Below are 26720 nucleotides of genomic sequence, written 5' to 3' on the forward strand. Positions count from 1 at the left end.
AGATAGGGAAACAGTGGAAACAGTGTCAGACTTTATTTTTCTGGGCTCCAAAATCACTACAGATGGTGACTGCAGCCATGAAATTAAAAGACGCTTACTCCTTGGAAGGAAAGTTATGACCAACCTAGAAAGCATATTCAAAAGCAGAGACATTACTTTGCCAACAAAGGTTCGTCTAGTCAAGGCTATGGTTTTTCCTGTGGTCATGTATGGATGTGAGAGTTGGACTGTGAAGAAGGCTGAGCGCTGAAGAATTGATGCCTTTGAACTCTGGTGTTGGAGAAGACTCCTGAGAGTCCCTTGGACTGCAAGGAGATCCAACCAGTCCATTCTGAAGGAGATCAGCCCTGGGATTTCTTTGGAAGGAATGATGCTAAAGCTGAAACTCTAGTACTTTGGCCACCTCATGCGAAGAGTTGACTCATTGGAAAAGACTCTGATGCTGGGAGGGATTGGGGGTAGGAGGAGAAGGGGACGACGGAGGATGAGATGGCTGGATGGCATCACTGACTCGATGGACATGAGTTTGAGTGAACTCCAGGAGCTGGTGATGGACAGGGAGGCCTGGTGTGCTGCGATTGATGGGGTCGCAAAGAGTCAGACACGACTGAGTGACTGATCTGATCTGATCTGATCTTGTCTCTCCTCTCCTCCTGCTCTGACCCTGAAAGGAATACTGTGGCTTCCAGTGGGATGGACACTCAAGCCAGGCAAAGAGAAGGTCTCAGTTTGATCAGCCCTTAGGTAGTGAGACACTAACTTCTTCGTCAGGTTTGAAACCTAAAGTGAACGTCGTCGTCTCTTGTTCAAGAAGGGGAAGAAAAGCCATGAAACCTGCCAGCCGCCTTCCACTGTTCACTTTTTGAACAAAGAATGGAAGGGGTGTGATGGCCCAAGCACAAGCCAGGTCTGTGCAACAGACCAGCTACAAGGGGTCTGCTCAGAGCCAAGTCAGCAATTCAGGGTCGAACTCCGAGATTCAGATTCGACCTGTGATCACCATGGAAGTCAGAAGCCCACCCACCAGGGTGGGGGGTGGCAGCACTCTGCCTTCACTCTGAAGTGGACTAAATACCCCTACCTTGCAGACAAGGAGGACAGAGAAGGACAAGTCTCCCCTTAGACATTATGAGCACAGCCATCTCTGACATAGGCTGTGGTCCTAATTCACTCTCTGTGTAACCTAAAAACAGCAACGAAAATTCAAGTTGAGAATTTAAAGTGGTCTCATGGAGAAGGAAATGACAACTCACTCACTTGCCTGGAGAATACCATGGACAGAGGAGCCTGGTGGGCTACAGTCCATGGGGCCACTAAGAGTTGGACAGGACTGAGCGACTTCACTCACTATAGAGTGCTTACGAGGTACCAAGAGATTGTCATGGATTTTGTATTTATTGTGAATAATCATGAGATTTCTTTTATTATCCTCATTTACAGTTAATAAAGTTCAGAAGCAAAAAAATAAATAAAGTGGTCTCAGATGGTTCTTTGCTGTGGTAAGGAATCTGCCTTCCAACGCAGGAGATGCAGGTTCGATTCCTGGGTCAGGAAGATCCCCTGAAGGAGGAAATAGCAACCCACTCCAGTGTTCTTGCCTGGAGAATCCCATGGACAGAGGAGCCTGGTGGGCTACAGTTCATGGGGTCACAAGTCGGACATAACTTAGTGACTAAGTTACCACCACCGGTATTCTTGCCTGGAAAACTCCATGGACTGAGGAGCCTGGCAGGCTGTAGTCCATGCGGTCACAAAGAGTCAGACACAGCTGGGCAACTGAGCGCACACAGGCGGTTCTTAGCCCAGGGGCCTAACAGAAACCTCAGAAATGCTCTCTAGAGAAATCCATGTTAAACCCAGGAATCAAAGAATTCTTTGCATGCAGCTTCCAGGAGCTCACAGCCACTGAACAGGGACACGGCGGGGTCAGCAAAGTCAGCAAGACAGCCAACTATAGAATCAGCCGTGCGGACTTCGGCTCTTGGACTTAGCCAGGTGTTGGACATAAAATCAAATCTAATAAGTTTAAGGAAATAAAAGAAATGAAAATTTGATCAACAGGACTTCCCTGGTAGTCCAGTGGTTGAGAATCTGCCTGCCAGTTCAGGGTACACGGGTTTGATCCCTGGTCTGGGAAGATCCCACATGCTGTGAGGCAGCTAAGCCCGTGTGCTGTACAACTACTGAGCCTGTTCTCTGGAGCCCACTCTCCCCAACAAGAGAAGCCACTGCAATAAGAAGCCTGAGCACCGCGCCTAGAGAGTAGCCCCCGCTTGCCGCTACTAAAGAAAGGCTACAGGAAGCAGTGAAGATCCAGTGCAGCCCAAAATTAAATAAATACGTAAATATATATTTTTAAAAAGAAAATATGATTAACAAGCGAGAGACTCTAAAAACGAACAAAGTACTTCTGGAAATGAGATGATGCAGTCCTGGACACCAAACAGGTACAGCTGAATATAAACATCCTCTTTATCAGAGAGCAAATTCAACGTGGCTGTGGCGAGGTGTGCGTGATCTTAAGATGCCACAGTGAGAAGCGCTGCGTTGTGGAATGTACATCAGAAAGGGAAACATCTGGAATGACGTTCCTACTCGCTCTTCCGATTATGACTGTGTCAAAATCCTCCGAACCTCTAGAACTGGGGCTGACTTTGTCAAGGGGTATAGCTGGCAATGTCTGGGGACATTCTGGAGTCTCACAACTGGGGGTGACGGGAAGGCTGCTGCTGGCATCTCGAGGGCAGAGGCTGGGGGTGCTGGTGAATCTCTGCAGCACCCAGGACATCCCCACAGAGGATGACCCCATGCAGCACTCACCAGTGCCGAGGTGAGAAAGACCCCTCTGTGAAACTGTCTACCTTCCTCACAAGCTCATCACTGCAAAATCAGCAATCCACACAGGGAAACCAAAATGAGAAAGTGCTCTGTAAACTGTAAAGTGCCCGAAAGACGCTATTTGTTAAAATCCTAGAGTTCCACCCAGGAAGATCAATGACATGCCCGGGAAAGCAGGAGCCCCCCACTCCATGTTCTAGAATGCTGATCTGGAAGCTTGCTCCATCAGTCTGTGTCATCCGGCGTAGGGCACGGCCAGTCACCCCATCACCCGAACCAGAGATGAGCCCACCAGCACTGTGTCACGCGTGGGTTCCGTGTGCAGTGACTCCGACTTGCCGTGATACCGTCTCCACGGTGTTCCTGTCTCCCTCTTTTCCAGCTGTTCTCACCAGAGTGTGGTGCTTCCGAGCTCAAGGCCACGCCCCCTAAGTCATCTGCAGTCTGCCGACCGATGTGACCTTTTTAGAAGCAGAGCCCGAGGGGTGGGGAGTGTATTCTCCTGCACGAAGCACCTCTGCTCCTGGGCCCGCCGCGCTCACACCTGGGTGAATGGGAGCGTCCAGCCTCCGTGGGGCCACAGCCACTGCCAGGGCGTCCTTCCTGCCCTTCCCACCTCCTCAAGATTCAGCATTGCTCCGGGAGGCCTACTGAAAATCTGTGCCCCACAGGCGGTGCCAGGGCGCCCTCGCCAGGGTTCTCGTTTTCCTTACGTGCTAGATAACCACCGCTGGCCTCTGTTAGCCTCTCACACCCACGTGGACACACTCAGGATGGCCACTGTGCACAGCACTCTGACACACTGGCCTAAAGGGATTTGGTGAGGAAGACCTGGGCCTGCATTATCATTCCATCTCTGTGATACACTGTGAACGCTATGAACCAGACACAGAGAACCCATTTACGAGGTGGAGACACAGGCCCAGGGAGGTGAACCGACCATCCAAACTTATACAACAGGACAAGAAGAATTCAGACAAGGTCTGTGTGTGCAGGTCCTCACAGATTCACAGCACTACACTAGCTTGGTGTCAGAAGAAGCCACAGGAAGGGCTGGCCACCAGGGGAGACAGGCCAGGGTCGTCCTTTCCCTGGACACCCGCCCTTAACCGAGAAACGCCCCTGGGGCCGAGATTCCGGTGTCAGAGCGTCTCCCAGACCAGCTTTGGTGGCGGCCTCCAGGGACTTCCTTACGGCCTTGGGGACACACCGCACGTGTGTCCTTGGCGGCAGGACGCGTGCCCTGGGAGCAGGGAGGCCAGGTGTCCTTGTAAAAAGCCAGCTTACTCCTGAGGCCGTGGAGGGACGCCAGGGTGAGGCTCTGACCACGTGCGCGAGCCGGGGCAGGGCGTTTGAAACCATTAACGTACACGCGCTCACTGGGTCTTCTCTGATTTTCAGTTTTAAAGCGGGGAGGGGCGGCCTTGCGCTCACTGGGAGGGGCCGGCATCTGTAGGACTTCCGGGTTTGCGCTTCGCTGCGGTTTCCACGTGGCTACGGGCTGGGTCGCGTCCCCCCTAAAAACGTACGTTAAAAGTCTGACCCCCAGAACCTCAGACTGTGGCTTTGTGTGGAGAATAGGGTCACAGCACGTGTAACTGGGAAGACGAGGTCGTGCTGGAGCAGGGAGGGCCTCAAAAGAAGGGCCGCGTGGAGGCAGAGAGAGCGGAGGAGGCCGCAGGGACGCGGAGGCGGAGGCGGGAGCGGGGCGGTCCCAGCCGGGAGTGAGGAGAGGCGGGGAGGTTCCGAGCGGCTGGGCCCTGCACCCCGACCTTGGCCTTCAGGCCTTCGGACCCGTCAGACAGCACGTGTGTGCCGTTGGAAGCTCTGGTTTGTGGGGAGGCAAACACACTCCCCATCCCACAAATCTGCAGTGACTTTCCTGACGAAGACGGCCAGTGGGGAGGCTCACGACCAAACGGAGAATTTGGACAGAAACGGTGTATGAGGAGACTGGGCTGTGAACAGAGGAATAAGGGGCTTTTTCTTGTCAACCCAAGCCCATACATAAACTAGAGAGGAACTTTGAAAGGAAGGGAGCTCAAAGGAAAGAGGAAACAGGTTAAAACTATAGCAGGAAGGATTTTTGTAACTTAAAAAGGAAAAAAAAAAACAACACCCTCTAATAATAGAAAAGTTTCTCAAGACCTGGGTTGGGTACAAAGGAGAATGCAAATTCCTTGCCAGAATGTTTTTTAGCAAGAAATCTTTTTTTTTACTTAAAAAATTTTTTTATTTTTAATTGGAGGATAATTTCTGCTGTACGTCAACCTGAATCAGCCACAGGTGCACGTATCTCCCCTCCCTGTTGAACCTCCCCCCGACCTCCCCCCACACCCCACCTCCCCCCACACCCCACCCCTCTACAGCCTTTCAGGCACGAAACATTTATATTAGCAATGAGAACTAGACAAGCACATCAAAAATATGCAGGGGCACTGAAAACAGAACAACAGAGCTTGAGGCTGCACAGCGTGTTGTGTCCTGTGGTCCATCCCTCACCCTCTTCATCAGAAGGACACAGGACCAGGCTGGGCGGTGGGGGAGGGCGTTCTTGGCAATATGGTGGGTTACATATACAGAGGGGATTTCCTGAGACACAGAAAACAAAGGGAAATTCCCCTTATTTTTTTTCAGAGCATGGCTGAGCCAACAGTGAGCAGGGGAAAACAAATTCAGACCAAGAATAAGAAAATGTTCTCCCAAGGTAAGTGGTGTTATGGGCGGCCTTTGTCCTGGAGCCTGTGACAATTCCTGTGGTCTAGACCTGAGGTCTTAACAGGATCTGGAGAATGGGTGGGACTCGGGGGGTGGGGGGAGGGTGGGGACTGCAGAAAGCCTGGGTCATGCAGGGCAGGTCAGACCCACCCTGAAGTCAGGACCCCATTGGGGCAGACTGTAAGGTGAGCTGGGAAATTCTCTCCCTGCAGGAGGAGAGATGCTTTTATAGGTGTGAGCGCTGGAAAGAGGAAGAGAAAAGAACTCTCCTCTCTGGTTTCTGAAGCTCCCACACATGACAGCTGAGGACAAAACATACACTCCGAGCGCAACCTGAAAAACTCCAAGCCAGAAACCTCCTTCTTAAAGATCCCAGTTCATAGCAGCGAAAGGGCCATGTGGAAGCAAATGTAAGTTTTCTGGAGGAACATTCTTCAAACATGTCTCAAAGCTTAATCACAGAGAAAATTGTAAGGAATATGAGCTCGCAGTCATCAGTTGCTAAATTCACGAGGAGATAGGTCACCAGGAGCAAGAGGGAGTAGAGATAACAAGCTGCAGAATCAGACAGTGTAGAGACTACAGGAACTGAAGCCTTTGTATGAATTATATAAAGTGTGTTTGCTTAATATGTTTAAAAAACAAAAGGGGGATTGAAGGCATTACAAGGAAATTAGAGATTATAAAATGATAAGGCAGATTTGTAAACAAAAGTAGAACTTTGCAAATAGAACTATAATAATGTAAATTTACAACAGATATTATTTTCCTGGGCTCCAAAGTCACTGTGTACACTGGCTGCAGCCATGAAATTAAAAGACACTTGCTCCTTGGAAGGAAAGCTATGACAAACCTAGACGACGTGTTAAAAAGCAGAGGCGTCACTTTGTCAACAAAGGTCCATCTAGTCAAAGCTATGGTTTTTCCAGTAGTCATGTACGGATGTGAGATTTGGAACATAAAGAAAACTGAGCGCCGAAGAACTGATGCTTTTAAACTGTGGTGCTGGAGAAGACTCTTGAGAGTTCCCTGGACTGCAAGGAGATCAAATCAGTCAAACCTAAAGGAAATCAGGCCTGAATATTCATTGGAAGGACTGATACTGAAGCTCCAATATTTTGGCCACCCAGTGAGAGGAGCTGACTCATTGGAAAAGACCCTGATCCTGGGAAAGATTGAAGGCAGGAGGAGAAGAGGGCGGCAGAGGATGAGATGGTTGGATGGCATCACTGACTCAAAGGACATGAGTTTGAGCAAGCTCCAGGAGATGGTGAAGGACAGGGACATCCTTGCATGCTGCAGTCCATGGGTCGCAAAGACTTGGACATAACTTAGTGATTGAACAGCAACAACAATAAGATTAAACAATAGTGGACAAAGTCCAATCGAGAGTTGACAAAGGAAAAGTTAGATCTGCTGAAAATCGACAGAGTGCAGATCAGAGACACTTCTAGGTCAAGAACCTGAGAAAGTTCACGACCAGTGAAAATACCACATGGAGAGCTGAACACTCATGGCCAGCAAGGAAATAAAAATCAAGTTAGAAATGAAGTCTTGATTGAAAAAATAGCACAGCAGAAGGAGGGTGGTCAATTACAGCCTTTTAATGTCCTTGTACTTTTTCTGTATGTCAGTAAAGACGCAGATTACTTTTAGACTAAATTAAACATACGTGCTAAAATTTCTAGAGTAACCAATAAAAAAGTAAAAATTCACTGTGTCCAGTTGTCCATTGCTATCCATGAACCAGCTCCCAAGAACCCCTCGGATACCAGAATCCACAGATGCTCCGTCTCTTATATAAAATGCAGTGTTACCACTGCTGGGTCCAAGGTTGGTTGAATCCAAGGATGTGGAACCCAGGGATATGGGAGAGCCAACTGTACCTGCTAAACTAATAGAGTCAAAAGTACAGAACAAGAAAATATTCCAGAAGGAAATATAGGAATTCAGAAAAAGCAGAATGAATGGAAAGCAGAAGCTGTTGGGAGTGGACACGTCTCTGCATTCCTCATCCATTCATGCTGGCCACACTCTTAACCCATTTCTCAGGGTTGTGTTTGCAGTGAGCAGTGTTGGGGGATGAGGTAGCGTTTTCCTCTAGGACAAAGAGCAAGCTTGCTGACCCCTTGTTGTAAACACAAGGTCCCCAAGCTCAGCGACGCTTGCCTGGGATGCAGGTTCACTGTGAGCACAGCGTCCATCTGGCCCCTGCAATGCCCCTTTGCGTGTTCGGGGGCAAAGGAAACCAGTGGAAATAGGTACTCATGCCACTTGAGTGAGGAAGTCCTTTCTCTCTGATCTGGAAGCTTGTGTCTTCCTCCAACATCCCCGAAATAGGAACATGCTAATTATTAGATTCTAAGTAGGCAGAGTCAAAACCTATACCTTTTGCATAAACTAAAAGTGTAGAAAGAAATGAATACATATCAAAAATTGCAATCAATGTGAATGGGCTGAACTCTCCAGTCAACAGACAAAAAAAGCCAAATTGTTTTAAAATAGATTTAGCTACAGAGATATTTCTAAAACAAGAGACACAGAAAACTTGAAATAAAAGAATGGGAAAGATATGTCATGCAAACACTAATAAAGGGAAAGATGATGAAGCAACATTAATGTCATACAAATGACAAGCATGTGAAGATATAAAAAAAGTCACTATATATTCAGAAGTTCCAGTTCACCAGGAAGACATAATAATACATATTATGCATGTACCACATAATAAAGCTTAAAAATATATTCATCAAAATTTGGCAGGATCAAGAAGAGAAATAGACAAGTCCATTATCATTTGGAGGAATGCCCAACACATGTCTCAATAAATGAAAAATCAAGCAGAGGAACAAAAATCTGTAAATATTTGAATAATTAAACAATACATTTAAGAAAGTTGACTTAAGGAACGAGTACATATATCCAGCCACTTCAGACTGTGCATTCTTTACAAGTTCACATGAAATATTTACAAAAAATTGACCACATTATAATCTAGGCACAAAGTATAAAGCAGTAATTAAGAATTAATTTCCAAAAAATAAAGTGAAAATTAATTTCACAAGTGCTTGTTACCACATAGATTGGTTTTTCTTATCATACCACAAGGATCAATTTTATTTCAGTAATAACCCCATAAGATTGGAAAACTTTTTAAATACAATTTAAATAGTATTCCCATGTATAGAAACTGATGATCTATCAGAGGCTTTGTGAAACAGCCATGTTTTGGCAAACATCTCAAAGCTATTCCCAGATCAGTGTCTCGGGCTGGCTTTCTTTTCCTACAAAGCCAAGTGAGTATGCTGGTCCTCACGCAGATCTGTGGGAACAGCCTGTTGTAAACACCTGAACTGAGCTCGGTCCTTCCCACCGTCTCCCCACACTCCCCCTCCTGCTCCTGGGCTCCAGCCACATGCCCTTCTCTGAGCTCCTAGGTGGGCCCCACTCCTGAGTGTCTCGAAACCACTGCACAGCCACTAATCCCCATCTGGGCCACACGGTGACCCCCCCTCCCTCGCAAGGTTAGAGTCCACCTGCAGCTCTCATACCCAACACCTGTGCTTCAGGACGCTTTCCACGAACCCGAGAATCAGTCAGGCTCCTGATGAGATGCTCTCAAGGCAATGGCAGTTATCTAAATGATTTAGATTGGAATACTCAGCTGTATGCATGTGACCATTCGATTAATGCTTTTCTTCCCGATGGGCTTCCCTGCGGGCTCAGACAGTAAAGAATCTGCCTGCTGCTGCGAGAGACACAGGAGACCGGAGTTCAATCCCTGGGTCAGGAAGATCCCCTGGAAATGGCACATGCTCCAATATTCTTGCCTGGAGAAATTCCATGGACAAAGGAGCCTAGCGGGTTACAGTCTGTAGGGTTGCGGAGAGTCAGACACGACTGACGTGACTGAGCACGCACATGCGCCCAGGTGTGTGTGTGTGACCCTTTGATTAATGCTTTTCTTCCTGATGGACTGTAGACTCCACAAGGGCAGGAACTGTGTCTGTTTTGCAAACCACTAGCCTCAGTGCCTGTCGTGATGCCTGAACATGCAAAGCAAAAATTTGCTGAGTGGATAGACACGTGAATCGGCCAGTGGACTGCCAGGCAGAGAGCCACCGTGGCTTTTCAGCACAATGTGCTTTGTGATGTGGGACAGAGGAAAGAATGAGTGGACTCGGAGAGATCAGCTGCCCACCCCCTCCTCTCCCTCCCGCTTCCTCTCTTTCATCCAGTAATTAGCACATCACCTCCCGAAACTAGGGGCCAATCAGTTATATGCTGAGGAATATGACATCTACTTTCCCAAAAAAGAGAATTCTTTAGCAGGGAACAGATGTTAGGTTCACAATGGTACATCCTGAAGTTCAAAGCTGTGCACAGACCACACTCCTGAGCCAAGCCCCACCCCCATCTCCTGTGCCTGCCACCCCCTACCCCCAGCCCATGACATCACTGCTTCCGGTTATTCTTGTGACTATGCTTCCTTCCTGGGATAGCGGCGAGGGGCAGGCTGGTGACTTTTCAGGAAGTCTGAGTCTCTGATCCTGCCACCCTTCCCCGGGAGCAACTGCTTCAGCTCATCTCCCCGACTTCTCAGGAAGGATTAGACTGAAGTTGCAAGCATGAAAGCATATTGCAAAAGCATTATCACTTGGGAACATTTTAAACGGCGGTCTGGAAATGTGAAAACCCTGGGAATCTGTCATTTTCATGGAGGATTAACCTGACTGGGGGTGTGGTTTGTGTCTGCCAAAAGGTCGTTTGAAGTCCCAACCCGCAGAGCTATGAATGAGACTTTATTTGGAGATAGGGTCTTTGCAAGTGCAGTGAGGTCAAGATGCAGGCACAGCTGGACGACGGTTGCCCCTAAATCCAGTGTTGGGTGTCCTTGTAAGAGACACACTGTCGGAGAAGAACACCGTGCTGTGATGGAGACAGGGACTGGAGCAATGCGTCTCAACTCCAAGGGACACCAAGAACCGCCAGCACCGGCTGGTGGAGATGGGTTCACCAGAGCCTTCAGAGAGCAGAGCCCTGCCAACGCTGCGGAGGGGCTCGGGGGCACCGTGAGCGCTGGGGGCTTCGGGGTCACTTCTTTGGTACAAGCTCTGGTACCAGAAGCCCCCCTGGAGGCAGAATTAGGGTCCCTGAGAGCAGCACTGAGTCCCAGGCGACCCCACCCTCCCTGGTACTGCTGGTGAGCCAGGAGGGCGTGAACCAGTGATTCTCACTCAGGGGCTCAGCGTTTGAGCATTTTCATCTATCACCTTCAGTTTAGTTCAGTCGCTCAGTCATGTCCGATTCTTTGCCTCCTTGTCCATTGCCAACTCCCGGAGTTTACTCAAACTCATGTCCATTGAGTTGGTGATGGCATCCAACCATTTCATCCTCTGTCGTCCCCTTCTCCTCCTGCCCTCAATCTTTCCCAGCATCAGGGGCTTTTCCAGTGAGTCAGCTGTTCGCATCAGGTGACCAAAATATTGAAGCTTCAGCTTCAACATCAGTCCTTCCAATGAATATTCAGGACTGATTTCCTTTAGGATGGACTGGTTGGATCTCCTTGCAGTCTAAGGCACTCTCAAGAGTCTTCTCCAACACCACAGTTCAAAAGCATCAAGTCTTCGGTGCTCAGCTTTCTTTATAGTCTAACTCTCATATCCATACATGACTACTGGAAAAACCAAAGCTTTGACTAGACAGACCTTTGTTGGTAAAATGTCTCTGCTTTTGAATATGCTATTTAGGTTGGTCATAGCTTTTCTTCCAAGGAGCAAATGTCTTTTAATTTCATGGCTGCAGTCACCATCTGCAGTGATTTTGGAGCCCCCCCAAATAAAGTCTGTCACTGTTTCCACTGTTTCCTCATCTATTTGCCATGAAGTGATGGGACCAGATGCCATGATCTTAGTTTTCTCAATGTTGAGTTTTAAGGCAACTTTTTCACTCTCATCAAGAGGCTCTTTAGTTCTTCACTTTCTACCGTCTATCACCTTAACACAGCTGATTTCTAACCCTATTTCCTGGCTCCAATGCTCTCAGTAGCCCTGATCTCGGATTTATAGCTGTCTGCTGGATGGCTCCATCTGGATTCTCCAATCTGTGTTTATAAGACTTACTCCCACACCAGGGGCTTCCTTGGTGGCTCAGATGGTAACGAATCTGCCAGCAATGTGGGAGACCTGAGTTTGATCCCTGTGTGGGGAAGATCCCCTGGAGAAGGGCATGGCAACCCACTCCAGTATTCTTGTCTGGAGATTCCCATGGACAGAGGCGCCTGGAGGGCTACAGTCCGTGGGGTCACAAAGAGTTGGACACGACTGAGCAACTAACACTAAGGAACCCACCCCTGCCTCTCCTTGGGGCCCTTACCTTTGTGATGGCATCACCCGTCTCCGGCTCACAAAGCACGGACTCAGGACGGGGGTGCCAGGCAGTGGCACACGTTCACTCTTTCCTCTGCACCACACCTTGGCATCCCATCAACAGCCAGGCCTGCGGGATTCGCCTGTGCCATGGTGCAAAGGTTCACTTGCCCCTTGGGCATCTCTGCCCCCGGGTCTAAGCGCTCCTGTCCACCTCCTTCCCCAGCTTCACCCCCAGCCGTCCTTCACTAACAGACTCGGCCTCACGCTGCTCAGCCCCCCACCTCCTGGGGCAGCAGTGCTAAGGGAACCAGCCCCACGCTGCCTCTCAGGACAGCCACCACGTGTCTCCACCAGCCCTCAAGCCCCTCTCCCCCCAGCCCACCTGGACCAGCCAGCCTCTCCACAGCTGCCCTCAGGCCTGGGGCTGCTCCCCTTCCCTCTCCTGCCTCTCTGCCTGCAAGCATTCCCGACACCCTGTTTTTCCGTGCTGGTCTATTTTACTGATCAAATTCAACATTTATAAAATCAATGCACACCATTCATTCATGTGTGTGTGTGCATGTGTGTTTCTGTGTATGTGAACTTTGCCCCCTGATTTTACACGCTCAAAATACATAAATGAGCTTCCCTTTGCTCCTAGGAAAATGCTCAAAGCACAGGTGGGCACTCACGTGGTCACCCGGCAGGATTAGAAACCAAGGCTGTGCAAAGCCGGGGTGTACTTGCCCACCTCTGTCTGTCAAGGCCAAACTCAAACAGAACCTCTTGTTCACGGGTTTGCTTTCCACGGTGGAGAAGACGTCTTTCTTCTCGGAAACCCTCGGCGCTTTGGAACTCTCACGTCATCTGATGTTCCAGCTTGTGCTCTAGTTCCAGGCAGACCTCCGCTGACTGCGCTTCGCAGACACCGCGGTTCTCACACACCGCGTTCCGTGACCGCCCCACGCCCAGCGAGGCTGCCGGTGCCATTTCCCTCACCGCGTTTGCTCACTTTCAGGTCCCCATGCTGCCTTTGGGTCATTCTCACAGCTTTCTCGAGCTTTTCATTGTCACTGCATGTGTTCTGGTGATCTCTGATCTCTGACGTCATTACTAAGACTAGCTGAAGGTCAGATGATGGCTGGCTGTTGTTAGCCATACGGTATTTTTAATTAAGATGTGTACTTTTTAAAGACATGATGCTACAGCACACTTAATAGACTACAGTGTGGTGTACACGCGACTTTTCTGAGCACTGGAACCAAACAGTGCACACCGCTGGCTTTGCAGGACACTCCTTTATTGCGGTGGTTGGGCTCCCCTGGTGGCTCAGCTGGTAAAGAATCCGCCTGCAGTGCAAGAGACCTGGGTTCGATCCCTGGGTTGGGAAGAACCCCGGAGAGGGGAATAGCTCCCCACTCCATATTCTGGCCTGGAGAACTCCATGGACGGTATAGTCTATGGGGTCGCAGACAAGTCGGACACAACTGAGCGACTTTCACTTTAACTGCACCCAGACGCGGAGTGTCTGCGGGGCTCCTGTGCGATCCTTCCCGAGATGATTGTACGCTTCTCATGTCACATATGCGGGGGGAAACCTTACAGAACTCCTCCAGCAGCTCCACTTTGAGGACAGCATCCCGCATGAAGCAGGTGGTGAGTAAGGGATTAGGGCTTGGGGCTGGACTGCAGACGCTGGGGTGGGGTGATGCTGGCAGAGTCCCCACCCCTGATCAGGCACATAGGCCGGGTCGAGGGTAAGTCAGGGCCAGGGGGACATCCCTGGTGATTGGTGCTCCCAGAAACTTGGGGTGGGAATTCCCTGGGGGTCCAGTGGTTAGGATTCTGCGTCCAATGCCGGGGGCGCTGGTTCAATCCCTGATCTGAGAACACAGGAGCCCTGTGTTCCTGCTAACTTCCCCAACAACAGGCCCCCAGCACGGGGTTCAGAACTGTGTGTCAGGCCCTCGTTGACAGTAGTGGTCACCATGAGGGCAGAAAGATGATGGTCTTTAAACTATTCTTGTTTTAAAAAGATCTCTGTTACCCTTGAAAGAATATCAGCCTCAAGGCTGAAACGTAATTCGGACTAGCACGATGGCAGATTTATATTCTACGAGGAAGATTCCGTCAACATCATGCTCGTTTGTTTTGCTGGGAATTACCCAAAACGCATGATTTACTCACTCCCCAGGCAGCCGAGCCAGATTTCCTTTCTCCTCTGTGGGAATGAGACAGGTTCCCCGGGCTTTCTATTTTGGGGTCCCCGCAGGAAGTCTTCCATCACTGTGTCCCTACTCACAGACACTGAATCAACACAACGCCCACTGTGCAGCAGGGACCAGGAGCCCGACAAGAAGGGAGATGCCCCTGCTGCCCAGAGGCGCTGGGGGGTAGAGGTGGGGGGAAGGGTCAGTGTGATTGTCCCCCTTCTGCCATCATCCCTCGAGGATCAAGACAAGATGACTTCTTTCTGCACCCGTGTCCCGCACGCCCACCCGCTTGCCGCAGACAGAGTCTTAACGCATCAGTGCTCCTGTAGAGCTGGGTGTCGGGGAACCTGACCCAGGCGTGTGAGCGTGGGTGATATCCCATGGGTCGGGGAGTGGAATGTGTTGGCCACATACTCACCCAGTTCCCTCCCTCTCTCTCTCCTTCCCTCTCTCTCTCTCTCTGATGTCTCAGCTAAAATTCTAAATGATGCTGACCCTCAGATCAATCTATAGAAAGGGCCACCCGCCTGCCACCCCGCTCCCCACGCTGAGGACTGGAGACGGTACGGCAGGACTCATCTTCGTTGGGTGGCTTCTTGAGGTGTGAGGAGGTGCATAAGCTGGGGAGGCTCAGGTTGGTTTGTGGCTAACCCTGGAGGAGGAAATCGTGACTCACTTCAGCATTCCTGCCTGGAGAACTCCATGGACAGAGGACCCTGGTGGGCTACAGTCCATAAGGTCCCGAAGAATCTGATAGGACCGAGTGACTAACACTTTGACTTTCAATCCCTGGACAGGTCGTCTGTTTGTCTGTTTCCAACACCTAAAACCAAGTCCCACGGGTGGCTCCGTGCAGAGGTCCCCTGCCTGCAGGAACTGCCCCTGCTGAGACCCCATTACAGACCCTCACCCACACCTCCTCCGAGAGCTGCGGACACCTGCCTCCCAGGAAGCATCAGTGCTTTGCTCAGGATCACGTTTTGGGTTAGAACCCAGACCTCTTGGCTCACTCTATTCCTTTCTCTGCTCTGTCTCAGAGCTACATCTTCTTATTTTCTTGGTGAACAGCAGACCATGTCTTCTTCTAATAGACCATCTGCAACCATTTGCGCAGCTCAGCAAGTACAGAAAAGTGTTGTATCGTGTGGGCAGTGATTCAAAGATTTTTTTTAAAACCAGATTATGCAATTATCTCAATGCACAGCCTTATGTAAGTGGGCCTGAAAAATGGGCCTTTGCAAGCAATCAAATGAGAGATGTACACTTGATTCACTGCCGTCGTATTTCTAAACCTTCGGGAGGAGTTGTGATGCCCGCTAGGCTACTTCTCTGCTCAGTGAGAACCCTTTATCAATAGGAGACAGTTCTTCCCAGAATGACAAAAGGAATCCAAGGAAAAGTATGAATGCTTTAATCTTACGGAAGGGAGAAGACAAATGTCGTCCTCGAAGCCCTTCACACTGTCACTTTGAAATCCTGGTGACAGCAGATGTGCCAGCAGTCACTCAGCTCGCTTAGAATCCGTAGAGATGCCGACGACCCTTACTCAGGGTTCTTAAAGGTCATGTCTTACTGGCCGGTGGAATGATGACGTCACGTATGCAGTGATGTGTGGTTTCAGGGGCGTGAAAGTGCGGCTGTCAGCAGGTGAGTACATCCTGAGAACTTGCTCCCTGGTCCTATTGGAAAGCACTCTCTCCCGAGGAACCCACATGTGAGCTGATGCTCTGTGTTATCTCGGGCACCCGCGTTACCTCAGGCCAGACCAGTCCTCACCGTCCTGCTCCGAGTGCTGACAAGGCGCCGATTTCAGGGGCAGGAGGCCTTTTGAAGGCATGTTCTCGTGACTGCTACACTTTCACTAGCGTGCATGTACGCTAAGTCGCTTCAGTCGTGTCAGACTCTTTGCAACCCAAAGGACGGCAGCCTGCCAGGCTCCTCTGTCCATGGAATGCCATGTAAGAACACTGGAGGGGGGTGCTGTGCCCGCCTCCAGGGGGTCTTCCCAGCCCAGGGATCGCGCTTGCGTCTCACTGCCTCCGCACAGGCAGGCGGGCTCTTCACCACTAGCGCCGCCTGCGAGGGCCCACTTTCACCAGATTTTCGTTAATTGCTGCTGCTGGGTTTTCAAGACCACTGGTGCTAAAAGACTTTAAGAATGGTTAAAGGTTACGATAGAGACTCCAGAAGAATACTGCCCTTGGAACACCTTCTCTACACGGAACATAGAAGTTGGAGGGCTAGCGAGCGCTGCGGACTGCCCCAGAGAGAAACTCTGAAAAGTGCTGGTAGCAAAGGCCATTTGGGGTATTACATCCTTTCATCTCTACTTGCTATTTTTAAAAAACCGTCTGGCCAGAAACTTATTATTATGTGCATTTTACATTCCAATTTTCTTCCCAACTTCAAGAATGTTTTACAGCTAACTCATCTTGGGAAATTCACACCAACTGGGGTTACTCGAAGGACGGTTGAAAAGGCTTGGTCTTCAACATATGAGACATTAGTTTGCTTTCCTTTCAACATAACCAGATGGAGTTTAACCCTCTTCACCTTGTGATCTTTGAGGAACTTGGCCAAAGGCACCGGAGATGGCTTTCAGACAATGCAGCCATGATCCCGACACTGTTTCTTGACTTAACCGAGTTCTCCCCTCTCTGCTCCTGACGACCTGCTTCACGTCCTTGATAAGCAGCCCGCCCCCGTGGCGGAAGGTGGTCACCCAATAATGCACTAGGCACCTTATTCTGAACCCCGGAGCGGCCGCTCAGCTCGGGGTCAGAGCACGGTCCGCTGGCGCCTGGAGCTGCTCCGGGGTTTTCCAGCCCCATCGCGGTCCCTGTCCTGGTCAGTGGAGACCATGGTCACTGCCTTTGATTAAACAGGTAAGCACTGTGCTTACACTCTCCTTCCGTGGGCCACACGAGGCACTCACAGTACACCAGCCTCCCCAAGGATACACAGGCCTCCGAGGCCTTGGTTACACCTGCTCCCACAGGGCTGCGTGTGGCCAGGACAGTGGGCAGTGGGGCTCCATTCCCCAGAACCTGCCACCATGCTGTTCACTCTCCACTCTTTTCTCCAAAGGCTTTTCTGAGGAGGTAAGTCATTCCCATCAAATCAGCAGGCCCAGTTTTGGTCTGAGCTCCAATCCAGCCAGGCCCCTCTGTTCCTGAATCAGGCAAGAGAACAGAATCCATGTTGTCATCAGCACCGGAAAGGCTGGAAGGCCTTGCATCAACCACCTTCTCTTCCTAGAGAAACACAGATGTTTTCCCGGATTTCCTATTAATAGCCAGGCGTGCAGAATATAGAACGACCCAACCTTGCAGAGATTTCCCATGGCTTGATGAAAATAGCTAATGGCATTTTATTTGTGATTCTTGGTTCATATTTATGAACTAAATGGAGAAAGAAATGATAAATGACATTAGATCTAAGAGGCGCTATGCAACTTCCTCGTTTATAGTAAGAACAGAAACAAATGGAGTGGCACCAAACAGAAACACATTTTCAAATGCTTACTATTGTGGATTGTAATGCTTTGCCAAATTCATGAATAGTCTCAATCTGTGTCACACAGACATCCTCCCCACCAGTCACTGGGACACTGAGCAGAACCCTCGTAGGAAAAAATCTATTGTGAAATGAGGTTGTATTTTTATAAATTGAATTATTCTTCAACCATATTAGTCAAGTTTTCAAAAACACTTCCCCATACTCAGGGGTAAAAAGGTTGTTAATATCCTCTAATTTAGCAAGTGTTTGCCTCCAAACTACTAAAAGGGAAAAAAGAGTTAATCATAGAAAATAACGCACCCACTACTGTATTTCACTCTTCTGAAAACTAGATGTTTTTCTGCAGATGTTACAGAACTGCAATGAGGATCGCCACAAGCTTCACACCGCGTGCTGAACGTGGAAGTGGCACCCTTGCTGGCTGTGCGAAGTGTGACAGAGCCGCGTCCCGTCTGTGAGCCCTGGGAGTCACAGCATGCCTTCGTGCAGATGCAGGCCTTTGCACACTCACAGACCTCACGGACACAGGAGGTGGGAAGAGGTGCGGCGGTGAGGCTGAGGTTAGGGTGGGACCAGCAGCCGGGTTCTGCGTTTACGACCTTAGACGGCTCGCTTCCTCACGCGCGGCCTTGCAGCCTCTGTGAAGTCACGGTGTTTTACTGGATGAGCTCAGAGATCATTCTGCACACATCATGACCAAAGAATCTCATTTTCTTAAGAGAGGAAATCACCGGAATTGGTGAAGTGCGGTCCGTCAGGATGTTTCCCCGATGGACCTTCTTCCGCATGGCTTTTCCTCTCCACGTCGCCGAGAGCCACATGCAGGGGTAGGAGGGCGGGCAGAGCTGCGGCGGACGCCGACGCCGCGGGGCGCGGAGCGCAGGGGCAGGCTCCACACCTTCTGCTCTGCGTGTGTCGCCCTGTGACTCGGACATGTGGTCAGAGACCCTCAGACCTACGAGCGCCAGAGCCCAGTCCCTCCAGGCCGTCCGCCTGCAGGGGGTCAGCGCAGGGCTGGAGAAGCAGTCCCTCCCAGAAGAGGGCAAGTCCAGGGGTGACGTCACTTATTTCCCCCAGCCAGCACTGCTCTCGTTAGATCGTTTAAAACGCCTCTTTGTTACCATCTTTCTAAATTCCATATATATGCGTTAGTATACTGTATTGGTGTTTTTATTTCTGGCTTACTTCACTCTGTATAATAGGCTCCAGTTTCATCCACCTCATTAGAACTGATTCAAATGTGTTCTTTTTAATGGCTGAGTAATACTCCATTGTGTATGTTGATATATGGCAAAAACAATACAATATTGTAAAGTTAAAAAATAAAATTAAATTAAAAAAAATAAAATGCCTCTTTGTCCTTCAAGGGCTGTTACTTTGCCACTGCGTTTTTTTTTCTTTTTACTCATCTTTTTATTCTGAAAAACTTAAAACCTTTAGTTAGGTTAAATAAAGGAAATTAAGAGAGAAAAAAATGAGATCAAATCCCCAAATATGTTATTTTAATATATAGTATATATTTATTTGCCAATCATTTTAGGTAGACTAGGGCTTCCCCGAGAGCTCAGTTGGTAAAGAATCCACCTGCAATGCAAGAGACCCCAGTTAGATTCCTGGGTCGGGAAGATCCCCTGGAGAAGGGATAGGCTACCCACTCCAGTACTCCTGGGCTTCCCCGGTGGCTCAGCTGGTAAAGAATCCACCTGCAATGCGGAAGACTTGCATTTGACCCCTGGGTTGGAAAGATCCCCTGGAGAATGGAAAGGCTACCCACTCCAGTATTCTGGCCTGGAGAATTCCATGGACTGCATAGTCTATGGGGTCGCAAGAGTCGGACACGACTGAGCAACTTTGACCCAGGTAGACTAATGAATGTGGGTCCATTTTTCTCTTTGGCTAAACCATCCCCCCCACACACTGGACCGTGACAGGGTATTTCCAGTTGTAAGCCATTCAAGCTGACTTAAGCAATAACAGATCCCTTATTTTGAGTAACTGGGGCTCCGAGGGTTAATGTTGCTTCAACTTGTGGCCAGCAGGTCTGCAGTTCAAGGTCTTGGCTCCTTCCCACTCTCTCAGGGAATCTACAAGATCTGCCCAATGTAAAGGCGTCTCTCCTGAGTCCTAAGTGAACCAGGGCTCTATCCGTTAATGTGAAAAGTGGGAACTTGCCCCCATTATGGAGTCCTGTGCCTCATCTCCTGGAAGATGCTACCCACCCTAAGATGCGTTCCACGTTCAATGGTCTTAACGTGTAAAAAATGTGCATCTCAGCACGGAGTACATAGCGGGGAATTTTACCCTCAGTTTAATAAGCCAGTTTAGGTCACAGGCTCATCCCTGGACCAACAACTGTAAGAGAAAGTCAGGGGCCAACGAGCTGCTGCCCCCACAGAGCGGGGAGCAGGGCTCAGCGTGGGGTCTGGGTTGGGCTCAAGTCCCACTCTCCTGGAACACGAGGGTGGAGAGATGAGAGGAGAACACCAGAGTGAAGCCAGCGTCCTGGGAGACGAGTGTGCTTTCCCCAGTAGTTTCCAGCACCCAGAGATCTCCAGGTATGATTCTCAAAGTAGAAGAGGGGAATTTTTCTTAACGTTCTATTTTATTGGAGTAGGAAACGGCAATCATTCCAGTAATCTTGGCTGGAAAATCCTATGGACAGAGGACCTGGAGGACAATAGTCCATGGGGTCGCAAAGAGATGGATATGACTGAGCGGCTGAGCATACATCACAGCAGATTTCCAAATCCTTGGCAGTTTCAGGTGGACAGCAAAGGGACTCAGCCGTATGTCTACACGTATTCATTCTCCCCAAGAACAGAATGGCGGAGAATTTCAACTAACTTTGCAAAGCACCCCCAGGGCAAATTGCAGTTCTCCTCCCCAGATTTTACAGGTGTCTCACGCAACCCTTTCAGGAGCAGTTCTCATTTCTGTTCATTCGTGTTGGCTGTTTCCAGAGTATTGAATTTACCTTCCATAGACAAGGCTTTCTTGTCTCTCTACTCCAAGTTCACTCGTTTGTGGTAATCAACTATCGCAGCTCATGAACCTCAGGTAACACTGATTGCATGGGGCACTGTTATTTCCAGCCCACCATGAACGGAAACACGCTGCCCACTCAATGTGACACCGTGTTACTATAAGAAGCGTCAGATTTCAGGGACAGTGTCCACACCTACAGTAAGCAAAGCCGAGCGTATGAGCAGCGCTGACAGGTTAGGGAGCCAGTGCGGGTGGCTTTCGGGAAGCTGGTCAGTTCACTGGTGGGGCTGAGCCACACCAGCCTGCTGGACAATTCCACCCTGGCCCTGGCCCTGGCCGTGCAGCCTGGAGCTGTGGACTGACTCCATGCCCTGCAGAAGGGCCAGGACCGAGTGCCAGTTAGACTGGTGGGCGGGTGATGGGAGGCTGGACAAGAGAGATTCTGTTTGTTATTAACTTCACACAAGTGAGCATGTAAAAAATCAAAACTCTCCAAACGATCCATATTTCTTTCTTACTATAATTTAAAACTGCTCACAGCTATTCATATCCTGCTTGCACTCAGGGTTGGCAAGAATGCTGAACAACTGGCCGATAAGAGAGTCAACTGGCACGACAAGTCTGGAAAGCAAGCACCCCGTGGCTCAGGACCTTGGACCACGTCCGCCATATAGAATGTGATGCTCAGAGACAAGCTCAGGAAGTCGCCTGGTGCTGGAAACGACCTGTCATGGTGGAAGGAACAAGGAGCATACACCCCGGGGCAAAGCAGACAGGAGAGCAACAGAGGGAACAGGAAGCATCAACCAGGCACAGTGACCCGGAGACCCTTATATTATGTAAGGATAAGCAAGAGCAGAGAGCCCTCACAGCAAGGGCTCAGGTGGTCTCTACTGACATGAACCCCAGAAACAGGCGCAACGCTTCTTGCTTTAAGGCACTCAGTGCTCAGGGTGTCCATGGCCTGTGGGAGGGGAGGGGGGCTGGCCGGCCTGAGTGGGTGTCTCATCCTTTCTTTATCAGTATGCTTGTCCTCCAGGTGCCCTCTATTTCAACCTAACAAGAGATGCTGTTCTTCCCAGCGTAGGTGGCTCCTCCATGGTCCACAGTGCGGTGAGCCCAGGTGCAACTCGCTCACCCCACACCTTCCAAGGTGTGACTCAGACATGGTGTGTGTCCCCTGATTATGTGCTTCCTGAATTAGAGGCTGCAAGTTGCTTAAAATAGAGCCACGCACAGGAGGCTGAACTCAGCAAATGTGTATTGATCGGCACAGAACGGAGCAGTTCAATCAGCGCTCACGTAATGCACCCTAGGCCCAGCACCCCGGCTTGGTGATCAGGAGAAAGGCTGGGAGACAGTATTGTGATGCTTGATTTCACAGAGCTCTGGATTTAGGCTGAGAGGAGAACAAGCCATTTGCACCCCCAGCTGAAGCCCAGCGTACCACGATGTCCAGAACAGGCCGCAGAGAACATCACCTCTGCTCATCCCTGGACGCAGCTCAGCGTGGAGCCAGGCAGGATGCACAGGAGGGTGGTCCTGACCCAGAACACAGGCTCTGGCACAGGCTGGAACATTCCAGAACCTCACAACCCTCTTTGTCCAAGAAGATACAGCCCCTCCCAAGAGCTGCTGACCGATATCCAATGGTGTGGGTAAATGCCCTGGTGACAGATGGTGCTCAGAGCTCCTCTTGTTAGCGTGTGCTTGGTGAGACCTTGACTGAGTAAAAAAAGAGGGTGGGACAGCTGCTCTGCTCTTAGGACCAGGATCTGAGTCACTAACTCCTTCCCTGACTTCTGGCAAGAGTCGCAAAGCTTCAAGTTTCTGCTTTCTCACCTGCACCATGGGGATAATCGCCTCGTAGCGGGAGGGGATGAGCCAATGAGACAACAGACAGACGTGGGGCTCGAGGCTGCAAAGCAGTGCCATCGGGCCCTGGGCCTCAGGAGTCATCACTGCCGGGCAGAAGGCCTAAATAGACATTTCTCCAAAGAAGGCAGACAGGTGGCCAGTAGGCAAACAAAAAGATGCTCAATGTCGCCAATTATTAGAGAAATGCAAATCAAAACTATGAGGTATCACCTCCCACTAGTCAGAATGGCCAGCATCAAAAAAGTCTACAAACAATAAATGCTGGAGAGGATGTGGAGAAAAGGGAACCCTCTCTGGTGGCTTAGATAGTAAAGAACCTGCCTGCAATGTGGGAGACAGGAGCTTGATCCCTGGGTTGGGAAAATCCCCTGGAGGAGGGCATGGCAACCCACTCCAGTATTCTTGCCTGGGAAATCCCATGGACAGAAGAGCCTGGCGGGCTACAGTCCACGGGGTCGAAAAGACTTGAACACAACTGAGCCACCTTCAATTTCACTTTACTCTGTTGGTGGGAATGTAAATTGATGCCATCACTAAGGAAAACGACACGGAGGTTCCTTGGTTCCTTAAAAAACTAAAAAGAGTTGCCTTATGATCCAGCAATAACACTCCCAGGCATGTATCCAGACAAAACTATAATTTGGAAAGATACACGTATATCGCAGCACTGTTCACAATGGCCAAGGCAAAACAAACAACCTAAATGTCCATCGACAGACGAATGGATAAAGATGTGGGATATATATACACAATGGAACATTACTCAGTCATGAAAAGGAGTGAGACAATGCCGTCTGCAGCGACGCGGGCGGACCTCGAGGTCACTCTAAGTGAAGTCAGTCAGAGAGACACGTGTCTTAGGATATCACTCACAGGCGCAATCTGAGATAACGGCACCAACGAATGTGTCTATAAAACAGATTCACAGACGCGTGGTTGCCACGGGGGAAATGTGGAGAGGAGAGGGTGTTGGGAGTTTGGGATTAGCAGACGCAAAGTATTACATGTAGGATGGATAAACACCAAGCTCCTACTCCATAGCATGGAAACTGTGTTCAATACCCTGCGATGAACCACGATGGAGAAGAATATGAAAAAGAGTGTGTATACACAACTGAATCACTTCTCTTACAGCAGAAATTAAACACAACATTGTTGATCAACTACACTTGAATATAATTTTTAAAGAAGTCATCACGGGATATGAAATGCACCGCACGGGCAAGGCTGTCACCTCCAGTTTAGAGAAACAGAACACGGAGCGGGCTAGGCCATGGCAACGCCTGATGAGAAACAGTGTGTCCCACAACTGCAGATTTTCTGGAAAAAACAACCCTAGGGAAGCTTTAAATATATACTAGGAGAGACAAATACATTTCAACAGTAAAAAATGTCAGTTCACCAAATGATGGCATAGATGAGGCTCCAGTATGCATAACGATAATAGTCTTCATTTCCTGTGCCGAAAGACTGCACCTTGGGAGCTGTAGGAAGGCCCTGGGAGCTCACAGCAAGGGACCCCGGGTTGGGAACCACACACAGAGCTGCGTCCTGTCGGAAAAGGGTGTGCACACGGGGGTCAGGAGGAAGAAATGGATCTTTAAGCAGATTCCATCCCTAAAGGACACGGGGAAAGGCAGGTTTTGAGGCAAGAAGTCACGCAGACTCCTATGAGATCTCTTACAACAGAGAACGCCAGAACCAGGAAGCAGTTCAGCCAAAGGCCGGACGGGAAGAACTGACTCCTCTCACCAAGGCTGATTTCTGACTCGAGTGTAATTTGTGACAGACAAGGAGCAACAAAGAAGGTTGCCCCAGATTTGTTGTTCTGTTGCTCGGTCGTGTCCAACTCTTTGCGACCCCATGGACTGCAGCACGCCAGGCCTCCCTGTCGGTCACCAACTCCTGGAGTCCACCCAAACCTATGTCCATTGAATCAGTGATGCCATCCACCCATCTCATCCTCCGTTGCCCTCTTCTCCTCCTGTCCTCAACCTTTCCCAGCGTCAGATTAACCCGTCTCAGATGAACCACATGTAGCAACACTGGGTATCTGCTCTGTGTCCATCACTCTGCTAACAGCTCATGTAGAGTCTCACCAATTCTCCCAGCAGGCCCTGGCACGCAGGGGACCGAGGCCTCGGGGGTTTAAGCTGAAGACTTGGGGACCAGGCCCCCTCCCAGCACCATCCAGGCATCATCACACTCACTGTGTCTCAGGACCGATCACGTTACTCCTGCTCCAGACAAGACTCGTCGCTGTGACTCAGAGTCTGCTTTAAAGTGATGAGCTGTCAGAGCCTGCTTTAAAGTGATGAGCTGAAGGTGGTCTAGACAAAGAGGGCACACTGCTTAGGAGAAGCGCCATCAACCTGAGGCTGTGCCTTGAAACCCTGACAGAACCACCCAGGGGCTCTGGCAGCGGACAACGCTGGGAAGCTTCCTGAGCAGGAGCCGCGGGGCTTCCCCACATGGTTTGGGAGCGGCTGTGGCTTTCATGTGGCTGATCCTGACCTCCAGCATCTCAGGGGGTTTGTTGAGCCCCTCAACGCAAGGCCCTAAGTCTCCCCATCCCCACAGCAGGGGAGAAGACACCAGCGTAGAGCTGTGGTCAGAACTTGTCCTTGGGGCCTGGAGGGGACAGACTCGGACCCCCTGCGCCCTCGGACGTGGACCCGCCGCGTGCTCTGGAGTGGAGGCTGCCCCTAGGACGGAGAAGCAGTGAGGCATCGACTGGGCTGGGGCCGCGTCAGCTCCGCCGGCTCCGCCGTTTCCCGTCTGCCCGTCCCGAACACTGGTCAGCACGCGATGCAGGCGCGCTCAGACGAAGACAGGAATGGCTGGAAACAGGCCTCGTAGCCCCGATGTTACATCCCTGACGTTGAACCAAGCAGTTAAACCTCCTGGAAAGAAGATATGCAAAGCCGCCCCCTTGGCCCGCATCGCGCCCCCCGGCCCTTCCAGGATCACGGGGAGTCTCCCGTGAAGCCCCACCCCTTCACGTGAGCATCTGTGTTCCCTCCTCACCCCCAGCGCGCGTGACCATAACAACCTCACCACCAAAGCCCTTTGTGGGGATCGCGGCGGGGACCACGCGTCATCAGCTGAAGATATGGACTGGACAGACGTCGGAGACGAAGCGCTAACGACGCAGGAAGGAAACAAGTCAAATATGCCGAATGTATTAGGGCCAAAAGTGCCATTTCCCAATTCCAGCCCTATTAATTAAAAACCGAAGGTGAAATTAAGTCAGACCAGTCATGAAGCCTTTGTTTTAAACACAGGCCGACAAGACTAATCGCACTGGAAACTTCCCCCAGCGGCTCCCGCCGCCCAGCACCGTCCCGGGCTGTCTCCCCGAGATGCCGTCAGCACAAAGCTCGCAGAAGGGCAGAGCTGAGCTCCTGCAGAGGCCACGCATTTATTTCTCTGTCTTCACCACCCTGGAGACCAAGTCCTGGCTTCCAGGCTTTGTCTTCTTTCCTAAACGGGCACTAGGGCCGTGGATACGCCTCTCACTTCCTGCCAGTGCGATGGGTTCTTAGTTCCAGGGCTGTGGGTGGAAGCAGGAGGGTGGGTCGGCACCGCGGGCCCAAGGCAGGGTGGGACCGCTCTGGGGTGAGCGTCCAGACTGAGCTCCCTGTCTGGGTCCTGCTGCCCGCCTCCCCACCCCCGGCTCTTATACCAACCCTGTGACCAGGGCCCAGTCTTCCTGGATCCCAGCTCCTTCATGGGAACACGCCGGGGGAGGGGGGCTGTGCTCTCATCTTAGAGACTGAATCAAAGGAATCAGGGGATGAAGAGTATTCAGAAGTTGGCTTTATACACTGGGAAGCACTAGATAAGGGCAGTGGGTTAATATCTGCCACTAGGAGAATCCAGGAACTCCACTCTCAGCTCCTTTACAGGATTGATAATGGGTAAATTGTTTCATAAGTTGGATGTAAACAGAATGTGGGCTTCTCTGGTAGCTCAGCTGGTAAAGAATCCACCTGCAGTGCAGGAGACCCCAGTTTGATTCCTGGGTCAGAAGATCTGCCGGAGAAGGCAACAGCTACCCACTCCCGTAGGTAAAATCATAATGCCATTTCTTTTAAGTAAAGAATTTTACTTATATAACTAGTACTATTATTTTGATTTATTCTCTTCCAATGTGTGGGAGTAAGTCTGCCTACATCTCACTGTGTGTGTATGTGTATGTGTCTGTCAGAGAGAAAGA

General features: G+C 50.2%; 1 protein-coding gene and 1 long non-coding RNA gene across 5 annotated transcripts in view; one reads left to right on the top strand and one right to left on the bottom strand.

Annotated features, from left to right (window-relative positions):
• The window catches only part of RPS6KA2 (ribosomal protein S6 kinase A2), a 334973-nt gene that overhangs the window by 163542 nt on the left and 144711 nt on the right, over positions 1-26720 (bottom strand). The window lies entirely within an intron of this gene.
• LOC139184992 (uncharacterized) lies at positions 4228-7619 on the top strand. The gene is made up of 3 exons (XR_011568576.1): positions 4228-4363; positions 5476-5545; positions 5769-7619. It is a non-coding gene; the product is annotated as an uncharacterized lncRNA (long non-coding RNA).

This window comes from Bos indicus, chromosome 9, assembly GCF_029378745.1.
Source record: "Bos indicus isolate NIAB-ARS_2022 breed Sahiwal x Tharparkar chromosome 9, NIAB-ARS_B.indTharparkar_mat_pri_1.0, whole genome shotgun sequence".
NCBI classification, from domain to species: Eukaryota; Metazoa; Chordata; class Mammalia; order Artiodactyla; family Bovidae; genus Bos; species Bos indicus.